Source organism: Bubalus bubalis, chromosome 5, assembly GCF_019923935.1.
Source record: "Bubalus bubalis isolate 160015118507 breed Murrah chromosome 5, NDDB_SH_1, whole genome shotgun sequence".
NCBI lineage: Eukaryota > Metazoa > Chordata > Mammalia > Artiodactyla > Bovidae > Bubalus > Bubalus bubalis.
In genome coordinates, this window is record NC_059161.1 from 97,401,931 (window position 1) to 97,414,259 (window position 12,329).

General features: G+C 46.1%; 1 protein-coding gene across 9 annotated transcripts in view; it reads left to right on the top strand.

Annotated features, from left to right (window-relative positions):
* TENM4 (teneurin transmembrane protein 4) overlaps nucleotides 1–12,329 on the top strand; it is a 1,425,092-nt gene that overhangs the window by 906,484 nt on the left and 506,279 nt on the right. For 3 of the 9 annotated variants that reach the window (XM_045165967.1, XM_045165966.1, XM_044944047.2), the window contains exon 2: nucleotides 10,636–10,732. The exons of the other annotated variants lie outside the window; for them this stretch is intronic. The gene's annotated coding sequence lies outside the window, so the exon portion shown is untranslated. The remainder of the gene's footprint in view (nucleotides 1–10,635; nucleotides 10,733–12,329) is intronic. 9 annotated transcript variants of the gene reach the window in all.

Below are 12,329 nucleotides of genomic sequence, written 5' to 3' on the forward strand. Positions count from 1 at the left end.
CTTATGTCTCTGCTATTCTACTCAAAGCTTCCCAGGGGTATTTTTCATTTTTGTGCTGTCTTGAATTCTTCCCGGAGCAAGGCTCAAAGTTGATGCATAGATTAAACAATATATTGATTGTTACTTTTTTGTACCCCAAAACTCCTTTCCCTGTAAGTATCCACTGGAGATATTCATTGGAGACAGTCAAATAAGCAGATAATTTCATCCGGATGAGAACTATACCAGCAAGGGAAGCCTGGGGGATGTGGAAGCTCAAAAGATGGGCCCCTGATCTAGACAGAGGGTATCAAAGGCTTCCAGAGGAGATGAACTTCAGCTCAGTGTTCAAGGAGAAGAAGGAATTAAGGGAGGATGAGTTGACAGAGACAAAGGAAACGGCGTGTACAGAGTGCTTGAGGCCTGAGAGAGCCGTGCCCATTTGAGGATCTGCTGATCAGTTTTTTAAAATATTTTTTTGGCTGCACCAGGTCTTGGTTGCATCATGTGGTCTCTGAGTTTCAGCATGCGGGATCTAGTTCCCCGACCAGGGATCGAACCTGGACCCCCTGCACTGGGAGCTCAGAGTCTTAGCCACTGGACCACCAAGGAAGTTCCATCTGTTAGTAATTTTTGATGATGCTGAAATCACCCTCTTCACCTCTCCCCTCCCCAGAATTTCCTGAGGACTATCTGTTACGCACAGTAGGAACGATAGCTGGAGGGGAGCTCTGAGCTATCCGCACTGACAAGCAGCTGGGGGAAAAGCCCTTATACATAGGACTTTAAGAATGGGGGCTGAGGTGATGGCTTCTGCTGCGATGTACAGCATGCAGCGCATACTCTAAAGTCACTTCCCCAAGCTGCCAGCCAACAGCCAGAGCTGAAGCCCCGTTGCCCCAGAGCCTGTGCATTGACTGAACACCCCTGGCTGGCCTTTCTTCTGCACAGGTGTGTGCCACGAGTCACAGCAGTTTGCACTTTTCTTGGAACTGAATCTCACCTCTTTGTGAGCAATAGCTTAAAACTGGTTTTAAAATATGAACATTTTTGAAGTTGAATTAGTCCCCTGGTCAACACCGTGTGGGTCGAATGGATTGGCTGGGAGGAGCAGGAGGTGGTGGATGGAAAGGAATGATGTGAGTCATTGAGCCCCATCAGGAGGCAAGTTCAGAAACCCAGAAGTGCCCCCAGGTACACGTCTGCATGGTCTTGTCCCAGGAAGAAAACTAAGGCCCAGATGTTCTTAGGTAGGAAGGAAGAAGAGGAAAAGGGTAGAAGGAGAGAGGGAGGGAGGTGAGCTAGGCAACTTCTTCTGGAAACACCCACCCACTGTTACTTACACATCAGATAGATATTAGGGATAATCAGCAGGTTTCCAAAGTGCTCCAGAGTCAATCTGGTTAGGTTGCTCTTGCTGAGGTTAATATGAGGAAATAGCATTCTTAAGCACCCATATTAACCTGTCTGTTGTTTTATGGACTGTAACAGCTGCATTTTATATCTTAATGGCTAACCATTTATTTCCCTCCAAAAAAGGGACATTTTCTTAGCCCATGAAGCAGGCACTCAAGGCTGGAAGCTTTGCTCCTCAAAATGAATTTTGAGGCAGAATCTCCAAGCGGATGCAAGTAGCTGCCACAAACAGCCCCCACTCCTTCCAGGGGTCCCCCACTTTTTCACCCATACCCTCCAGCACACTCTCTCCCTCTTTAGAGTCCTCCGTGGTTCACCCCTCTAGGCCTTTCTCCAGGCTGCTGTGGTCTCGGGGGAGTCAGGGATAACAGTGCATGGAAGGGTCCTCAGTGCAGAGAAAAGGCCCTGGGAGCTAGAAGAAAGAGCAGAAGGACCCAGCTGGACCAGCTTCGGAGAAGAAGAGGGATGTGAGCTGGGTCAGGGGAGAAAGATGAAAGATGAGGAGCGGTCTTGATAAGAAGAATAGCCTCACTTCAGTTCAGTTCAGTTCAGTCACGCAGTTGTGTCTGACTCTTTGCGACCCCATGAATTGCAGCACACCAGGCCTCCCTTTCCATCACCAACTCCGGGAGCTTGCTTAAACTCATGTCCATTGAGTCAGTGACACCATCCAACCATCTCATCCTCTGTCATCCCCTTCTCCTTCCAACATCAGGGTCTTTTCAAATGAGTCTGCTCTTCACATCAGATGGCCAAAGTATTGGAGTTTCAGCTTCAACATCAGTCCTTCCAATGAACACTCAGGACTGATCTCCTTTGGGATGGACTGGTTGGATCTCCTTGCAGTCCAAGCCTCACTTACATAGTGCCAACCCCATGCCTGACCTTGCTCATGAACTTAGAATATATTATTCAATCCTCACAACCACTCTCAGAGGTAGGCATAGCTATGATTCCTTTTTTCTGAGTAAATGTGGAAACTGTAAATGAGGCCCACAGATGTGAAGTCACTTCCCAGAGTAACACACTTCTGAGTGGAGAAGCCAAGGTCACACTGGGTGTTTTGGCTCCAGCATCCATGGTTTTCACCCCCTGTTGCACATCCTTTGTAACAACCTTTATGCTCGCATTTCTCCAACAAGTGTTGATTGAGTGCTGACCTGACCGTGTGCCACACAGCCTCCAGAGGCTGGGGTACACAAGTAAACAAAATAGACACACTAATTGAGTGGCTGCTGTGTGCCTGGCCCCCTGAAGACAACCCCCCCCACTGCCCAGGACATCCTGGTGACCAGACAAAAGTGGGCCCTGCCCCGCTCTAATTGGAGAGGCAGACGTTCATCAACTGTCATTCAAAGAAGTACAAGTGCCCTACAGAACAGAAGGCAGAGAAAACCTGCCCCCGGAAGTGATTTCCATTCTAAGCTAAGACCGAAATGGTAAAGGCAACTCCTGGAAGGGGAAACAGAATTTGCTGCCTGAGTATAATGGCCTGAAAGATGGCTGGCTTGCACAGAGCCAAGGGAACAAGGGGACAGACAGGAAGATACAGTCAGTGTATCTTTCTGTGACTTGGGAGCAAAAACAATTTAAACTAGGAAGCGCGCAAGGGTCTGAATGAGAGCAACGGGTCACTCAATGTTTGGCAGTTTCCAAAATTTTTCACACTCACCCTCTTTGGTCTGAAAGCAGTCTGGTGAAGTGGGCAAGTGTGGGTGAAGTCCCAACCTAAGTGATCAGAACACTGAAGTTCCCCTGAAATGATCCCTAAGAACTGAGAGCGTGAGAATGAGGGTCCCCGTCTTCCTGCTCAGGGCGGGTTGGGGAGGCAGATGGGAGAGGAGGCTTCGCAGGCTGTACACAGTGACAGCCTCGGTGGCCTGTGACCCTGTGGCCAGGGGTCCCCTCGCAGGCTGTGAGTGGAGCTGGGAAGTGTCGGGGAAGAAGAGAGTTTCCTCTTCCCTTCTAGCCAGGTTCTTCTGGCTGGTCTGAGAACCGAATTGACATAAGACAGATAAACAGGAGAAAATGGAAAGTGTAATGACTATATTCATGGGAGAGAAAGAAATCTAACTCACCCAGGAAAACTAACTCACCAAAATGGCTGAAACCCCCACCTTAAATACCATCTTCAGCTAAAGTCGCAAGAGAATATTGGGGATAGTGATTTCAGACTTCAAAAGGAAGGAAGGCAAATGGAAAAGAAAGAGAAAATATTTGGTGAATAAATGTTTGCTGGGCCATGCAGAGACAGTGGGACACAGTGTGGCCTCTGATCCACAGGTCCTGTTCCCCCCACCATCCCCAGTCCATATTCTTGTTGCAGCAAAAAATAGAAATGAGACTTTTCTTAAATAGAAATGACTTTTCTGATAGAAAAGAAAAATAAGGAACCAATGAACTGACTGGGGAAACAGCATAAACAGACCTGCAAGAGTTAAGCAGTCTCGGTTATTCTTTTGCTGTTACTACCAACAAACACTTGTAGCTGGACTTGTCCTTCACAAAGCTAATTACTCTCTGACTCCATATGAATTACACTCTGCACCTGGCATTCTTTTCTCCCTACACACCCTCATAGCATTCTGCATATCAGAAAGAAGGTCACAGGCCAGATAAACTTCAGGAAAGAGCAATCCCAGTTGCCAAGTTGCCTGATGCCAACTGTGGCCGTTTTGAAGTTTTGCACAAGAAAAATAAACCACAAGACCTTCATTACGATATAAAACCTTCCCCTATTCCCCAGGGAGTGGGACACAGTTCTTAAGACTCTAGCCTACTATGTTTCCTCTTTGCCTGGCAAAGAATAAAGCTCCTTTTTCTTGTGCCTCCAAAACCCTGTATTTCCTTTTAGCATCAGTGCACAGAGAGCCCAGATTTTGGCATCAGTATCTCTGGTGATGGCTTTATTTTGGGAACAGGCCCTCTATCTAAATTTTCTGGGCAACTAGGGGGAAGGTCAAAGTTTCTTCCTGAGTCTTTCGAGCCTCGATTGTTTTCAGTTCAAAATAATTGTCGTACTAAAGAGACACTGAGGGAGGGAGAAGAGAGCAAGTTTTGCGTCCCTGCAGAAGCGAAGCTGTCCAATGCTGTGCCTGGCACTTGGTCATTGCTCAGTGAATGCTCATTCCCCTGCCTCTAACAAAGAGGCTACAAGCATCACTTTGGTTTTGCACACTGCCTGGCCACCATCCTCACCTTCTGTGTCAGTATGTGTTTGGGTGGGTGTTTGGCACAGTGTATGAGAAAGGAGAAAGTTTTTCACACTCCTTGCCCACAGCAGGATCCCTGTTTCCCAGCATCACAATGTTCCACCAGGAAGATACTGCGAAAGGTAAATGGATTGGCGTCTGCCTGGATTCTGCAGAGGGAAACTCAAGGAGACAACTCTCGGGCTTTTCCGCTGCCCCAGCCCTGGCGCCTTACCACAGCATACTCTAGTGCTTTGGCCAGGAGCATCCCTCCTCAGAGAGAGCTACTTTGGGAATGTATTCACTCAAGAAGAATCACTAGCATTCACTTACTAAACCCCTTTGATACATTTTCCTCATTTAATCACCATGGTAATCTTGTGAGGAAGATACGTATCTGTCAGCATTTTGTAAAAGAGACTTGACATGGTTGCCACTCATGGCACACATAACAACAAAACCCAAACACAGTTCCTCTCTGACCCCCGCCCAGCCTTTTCTTAGCCTTTCTTGGTCCAGGCTTCAATAGTGCCTAGTCAGAGACATCACAGCAAACGTTCCCTGCCCTTAGGTGTTCTTGCTCATTGGAAGGATAGTTTAGAACACCATCCCGGCCCCTGCAAAAATGAGCATGGATCCTTCATGGGGTGTAGGGCGGGGGGATGCTGTTTTCTAGAAGTCTTGCTTCCCAGGCAGCCTGGAGGCCAGAGTTACAGTCCCCTCTCTGTGGCACATCCATCAGACATCAGTAGATGGATGCTGGCCAGCGTCAAAATTGTGGCATCGGAAGGGGCTGGAGGAGTGTGGCTGGCTCCAAGCCTCTTAATTTTCCCATTCTGCTGGAAGGTCGTGCTCATTCGAGCTTTCAAACCAGAAATAAATTATTATAATCCATTTGCTAATTACACCACGCTGAAGCTCGAGACGCTGTAAATTGCAGCCGTGATAGAGCTAGATGAAGTTTCGGGGAGTTTATTTTTAGCCATGCAGAGAGCACTCGTTTTCCTAGAGGCTTCATTTGCAAGTCTAGGAGGGACACGGAGAAGGCAATGGCACCCCACTCCAGTACTCTTGCCTGGAAAATTCCATGGACAGAGGAGCCTGGTAGGCTGCAGTCCATGGGGGTCGCGAAGAGTTGGACACAACTGAGCAACTTCACTTTCACTTTCATGCATTGGAGAAGGAAATGGCAACCCACTCCAGTGTTCTTGCCTGGAGAATCCCAGGGACGGGGAAGCCTGGTGGGCTGCAGTCTCTGGGGTCGCACAGAGCCGGACACGACTGAAGTGACACAAAAGCAGCAGCAGCAGGAGGGACAGGGAAAATTTGTCTGCACGGTCCTTTCTGTCCCATGACTTGGATGGAGTCATTGAACCTCCCTTGCCCTCCTCGGTAAAGCAGGTGACTTTCATGGTTGATATTGAAGCACTGTCTGTCTCTCAGGTCTAACTCTCATTTTCTGACTATGGAAACTAGAATGTGTTCAGACGTCATCTTTCCCTGCCTAGGTCATCCTGGAGAATATCAGAAGCCATCACCCCAACATGTGAACTATGGGACACAGGCCTCAGAAACCTCAGGTTAAGTGGGTGCATGGTCCCCCTTTCCTGATCCTTTTTTTTGGGGGGGGTGGTCAGGTGGAAAAAGGTAGGATTTTTTTTTGTACAGGATTTTATGTGTACTTTACACCAGCTATGTCCACAGCTAGGTGCTTGCCTTTGAATGGCTGTTGAATGGCCTTCTCCATTCAAGGCCAGGGTCACCAGTTTCAGCTGGGCAGTCACACTTGAGTGTCTGTACACCAGGCACTGGACTTGGTTCTGAAAACATCATGAAGGTGAAGTGGGTGCAATTTCGAGCTCCAAGGAGACCAGCAGGGAAGGTAAAGCAGGAAATGAATATGTTGAAGTGCTTTTTGAACGGCAGTATTAGCCACAGATGATAAAAGTGCTGAGTGTCATCAGTCATGTCACAGACTCACTGTGGTCTGCAGATCCTGGTTCATTCGTGCCTGATGGGAGAGGAGAATCAGGGAAGGCTTTGAGGATGAAGGGGTATTTGAGCCAGTCTTGGTGTATCAATAGGATTTAGAAATATAGGGACTGGGTAAGGGAAATTGCATAGACCTGCCTTGGTAACCTTGGAAACCACCCTGACCAGATCACAGGGATGGCAGTCCCTGACCGGTCAGCATTCCCAGATACCTAGCAGAGCACTTTTCTTCCCTAGACACCATGACCTCCAGCAAATTTTCTTCAATTTTGACCAAAGTATGATATGTTGGGTTTTGTTTTTTTTTTTTCCCCCAATGGCTGAGCATAAAACATTCTGTGTTTGGATGCTTCTGGGTAAACAATCTTCTCCCATCTTTGTGTGATTCTTGGGTGGATAGATGGATACGTGGTCAGATGGATGAATGGATGGTTTGATATCATTATAGAGCGGCCACAGGAAGGAGATGGAAACAATTAAGCTGGCTGGGCTTGTGGGAAACGTTATGGGAAGAGGGCCGTGGAGCTGAGCCTTGAACAATGGATAGACTTTTCTCAGCTCACAGTGCAGATAAAGGTCTTCCATTCCAAGGGCAGCAAAATGGAAGCATGAAGTGCATGACATTGTGGGAGAATGGTGATTTCCAGGGCTTAGGAGGGGAGGATGAGTAAATGTGGTAGCTGAGAGCACAAGCTTTGAATTAGACAGATGGTGTTTTGAATCCCAGCTCCGGCACATAGTAGCTGAGCGATCTTGGGCAAATTATATTTCTTTTCTTAGCTTCTCCTTTCTCATCCGTAAAAAAAAGGGGGGGGGAGTATTAACAAAAACTATGCCCCCCAGGTGGTTATTGTGACGATTAAGTGAAATACTATTTAGCACAGTGACTGGCATACACTTAATGTGCACTTAATAAATAGCAGTTTATGCTTCTTATTTTATTGAAACAATTCTAATTAAATTATGAAACTAATAATGTTATATACCAGTTTTGCATCAACAAATAACAAGTTATGGAAATGCCAATTGAAGCCACAGAATTGAAGAAAGAGGGGGCTCTTTACTCTTTCACATATAAGGATGAGACAAAGAAAAAAGAACGAGCAAGAAGCAGAGAACATCCCTGCAGGTAAAGGAGACTCAGAAGAGATTGTTGTTGTAGATGCCAAGGCAGAAGGGTTTCCAGAGGAGCCTGTGATACTGCTGGAGGGTGACCCAGGGAGGCCACTGCAGACTGAGAAGTCTTTGGAATTTGCAGTGACAACATGATTATGGTCTTAAAAAGAACTCTCTGGAGGTGGAGCCCCACCACAGTAATTTGTGGGGTGTGTGGGTGTGGGGGAAGTAGTTTAGATGGCTCTTTCAGGAATTCTTTCAAAGGAGAGGAAGAACTTGGAGTGGGATGGAAGCAAGGCCACTAGAAGGGCTGAGTTAGAGGAAGACGATTTGAACTCAGTTGTTTGTCTTTCTAAACCCATGCCTCTGTTTGATCAATGTAACATCACTGTCCCGTTCCCAATTCTGATGCTATGGTACCCATCCGCCAGTACTTACCCCAGCCCCACTACGGAGCTGTGCCCGCCAAGATTTTGCCTGGATTTGTTTCTTATAATCGCATTCTAAGAACAGTAGGAATTTAATGGTCTGTTTAAATAAAGCAGATAAGAAATGATGTTGGCATTGAGAAGGAGATAGATTTGAGAGTCAGCAAGTAGACCGAACTGAGCGAATGTAAGGAGTGAGCCGGGGGAGTCAGCGAGGGGCCCTGTGGTTCCGGAGTGGAGGGCTGAGTGAACCGGCCACGCCTGCTGGTGGGCTTGTCCCTGCTCCGCGGGGGTCCTTACCTCCACCTGCCTGGGCAGCAGCCCACAGGCTGACGGAGAGTAAGAAATCAAATGGTAGGTGGACTCATCATTTGGAATATTTCAAATGCTTGATAAACCTAGGCTATTCTTATTAATACTGTGATAAGCTAGAAACAGCACATCTGGCTCTCTTTACTTTGTACTCTCTCTCTATCTGCACAACCTCTTCGTCAGGAAGCATAATTCTAAATGGCAGGAGGGAACTAATGTGTATTGCTCAGGTACCTTTTTACAGATAAGGAAATGGGAGGGGCAGGGAGGTTTTTAAAAGACGAGCCTGAGATTGCACCTAATAACTAGAGAATACACTTTTTTTCTAAGCACACATGAAACATTCACAACTGACTACATCTTGGGCTATAAAATGCATCTCAGTAAATTTCAAGGAATCAGTATCCTGCAAACCACATTCCCCCACCGCAGGACAATTAAACTAGAAATCAATAACAGAAAGATGAGTTTTAAAAGATGCTTTGGGCAGGGGATAAATAGTTTGGGGAGAAAAAAATGCATTGAGAGATTCACAAAAACACTTCTAACTAACTCATGAGTCAAACAAGAAATGATAATATGAATTGTAAAATACTTATAAATGATAAGAGAAATATCAGATATAACATGTACACACTGCTATATTTAAAATGGATAGCCAACTGTATCAGTTCAGTTCAGTTCAGTCGCTCAGTCGTGTCCAACTCCTTGCAACCCCATGAATCGCAGCACACCAGGCTTCCCTGTCCATCACCAACTCCCGGAGTTTACCCAAACTCATGTCCATCAAATCGGTGATGCCATCCAGCCATCCCATCCTCTGCCGTCCCCTTCTCCTCCTGCCCCCAATCCCTCCAAGCATCAGGGTCTTTTCCAATGAGTCAACTCTTCGCATGAGGTGGCCAAAGTATTGGAGTTTCAGCTTTAGCATCAGTCCTTCCAATGAACACCCAGGGCTGATCTTTAGAATGGACTGGGTGGATCTCCTTGCAGTCCAAGGGACTCTCAAGAGTCTTCTCCAACACCACAGTTCAAAAGCATCAATTCTTCAGCACTCAGCTTTCTTCACACTTCAACTCTCACATCCATACATGACCAATGGAAAAACCATAGCCTTGACTAGACGGACCTTTGTTGGCAAAGTAATGTCTCTGAGCCAACTGTATAGGACCTGCTATATAGCACATGAAGCTCTGCTTAGTGTTACATGGCAGCTTGCATGGGAGCGGAGTTGTGGGAGAATGGATACGTGTATATGTATGGCTGAGTCCCTTCCCTGTTCTCCTGAAACTATCACGAACAGCATTATTAATCGGCTATACCCCAATACAAAAGAAAAAAAAATTTAAGTGGAATTATAGCTAAGACAGTACTTAAAGGAAATGTATGAACTTAAATGCTTGTATTCAGAAAGAAGAAGCACTGAAAATTGACAAATGGGCTAAGTATCGAATTTAAGAACAGTAGTAAACATAAATGGACTTCCCAGGTGGCACTAGTGGTAAAGAACCCACCTGCCGATGTAAGAGAAGCTGATTAGATCCCTGGGTCTGGAAGATCCCCTGGAGGATGCCATGGCAACCCACTCCAGTATTCTTGCCTGGAGAATCCTCATGGACAGAGGAGCCCGGCGGGCTACAGTCCATAGGGTTGCAAAGACTCAGACATGATTGCAACGACTTAGCACACATGCATGCATGCAGTAAACATAAAAAAATAAGATAGCCCAGGATTGTGCAGTTACAGGTGGTAGAGCCTGGATTCAAACACACATATGGCTGCTTCTAAAACCCCCACTCTCTCCACTGTAGCATGAGCCTTGCTCTGTATCATTCTCCATAGTATGCCCAGCGCCTGGAAATTAGGTTTCTCCCTAAGAGTCCAAGACCTGAGCCTATAGGGTAACTCCCTGTGTCCACAGGTTGATGATCAATCATGTTCACTTACTCACCCATCCTTTTCTTCATTCATTGATTAAATATTTATTGAGCGTTTGCTATGTGCCAGGCACTGGAATCCCTGTCTTAGTCGCCTTGCTCTGAGTGTTCAAACCCACTCTTCAGCCTGGGCCAAAGCTGCTGCTGCTGCCCACCCGAACCCCATCCCTGCCCCGCCCCCCGGCTGCCTGAGCCTCAGCTGCTGCTTGTCAGAACAGCAGCCTCGTCAGAAGTGACTGATTTCTGTCTTGTCTCTTTCAACAGGTAGACTGAAATTACCATGTGTCCAAATTAAAATTGCATACTTCAAGGATTATTTGAAGGACTATTCTTAGACCCTTTTAAGAAGATTTAAATAAAAGTGAGTTGATTTTTTTTTTACACTTCAGAGAGTATTCATGATTTAAGTTAATGATATGGGTGCTTTTTTACTCTACCCCTTAAATATGTGTTAATAGGTAGACTTTATATCCATTTATATTATAAGAGATTTTTTTTTAACCTAAAAACAATGAGCAGGGAGTTCAGAATTACTGCGTGGCTTCCCTGTACGATTTTAGTACATTTCAAAGGCTTGAGAAATTTTAGAGATGATAGGGTCTTAGAGGTGTGGACCTTTGATAGATAGATAGAGAGATAGATAGATGGATGGATGGATGGATATAGATAGATAGATAGCTTTGGCCTATGCTTGGAAAGCTCCAGGGACTAATGAGGAAGTGGTTATCTCCCCCATTTGGAATTTTTATTCAAAACAATCTGGATTTGGTATCCACTATATCCACTGCTCCTCACATCTTGCCAATCCTGTTTTTCATCAGACAGCCCTAACAACGGATGAGGACAAAAATCATACCCTTCCTTGAGATCTTTCTGTATTCTTTGTCCCTCCAATAATGCCTTATAATTTGATTTTAAGAGCAGTTTCTTCCCTGGTCACCTTCTTTCCAACACTGTTAATGCCTCCTTGAAAAGAAGCGTCGCCTAGAACAGGGGTCCTCACCTCTGGGCTGTGGACTGGTTCCTCCTGTTGGATCAGTGGCAGCATTAGATTAGAAATAAAGTACTCAATAAATGTTATGCACCCAAATCATCCTAAAACCACCCCCTCATCCCCAGTCCGTGGAAACTTGTCATCCACAAAATTGGTCCTTGCTGCCAAAAAAGTTGGGGGCCGATTGCCTGGAATACAGACAGTGCTCTACCAGCATCTTTTATTCCATGAGATCCATGAGAATCAGAGGAAGATAAACTCGAGGAACCACACCTGGGTTCCAGTCCCAGTTCTGCTGCGATGATGCTTTCGAGAAAGTCCCTTCATCTCTATGAGCTTGAAGAAAATGGGAGGGTAGGACAAGATGGTCCTAAGATGCTGTCTCCTTCCATGTGGATAGTTTTGCTGACTCAGAGTAAAGAAGCTGTGGCTTCTCTCTGTCCCAGGCACTGGAATGGGCCAGGACTTGGGGATCAGTAAAAAATACTGTGATAAGCAAGTATTTTATAAGATAGTCCAGGGATGTGGGTACAGTCCCAGTCCAGTCACTTGCTGACCATGGGGTCCTAGGCTGTCACTTCTCCCTGAACATCTGTTTCATCATTTATGAAGGCAGGTTAATAACACATACGGCAAAGGATTCGTGTGAGGTGTGCTGGGATAATGCACATAAAGCGCTTGGTACCTGGTGCGTAGGAAGTGTTCAGTAAACTCGTAGTAGTCACATAAGTGGTGATGGTGTGCCTTACCTCCCGCTGGAGGAGAAGACAGCAGGTGGCAAAGACGCTAACAAGAGAGAAGTGTGAATCTGTGGGCGTGCTTGTTAGGGATGGGGAAGGGGTGGCCACATCCCGTAAACTCTCCTGCAAACACAAGGCCAACTTTGGAAAGTTCATGAAATTAAAACTCTGCTCAGAATCAGACAAGGAAAGATTGGTTGCTGTGGAATATACAGTTAAATGGG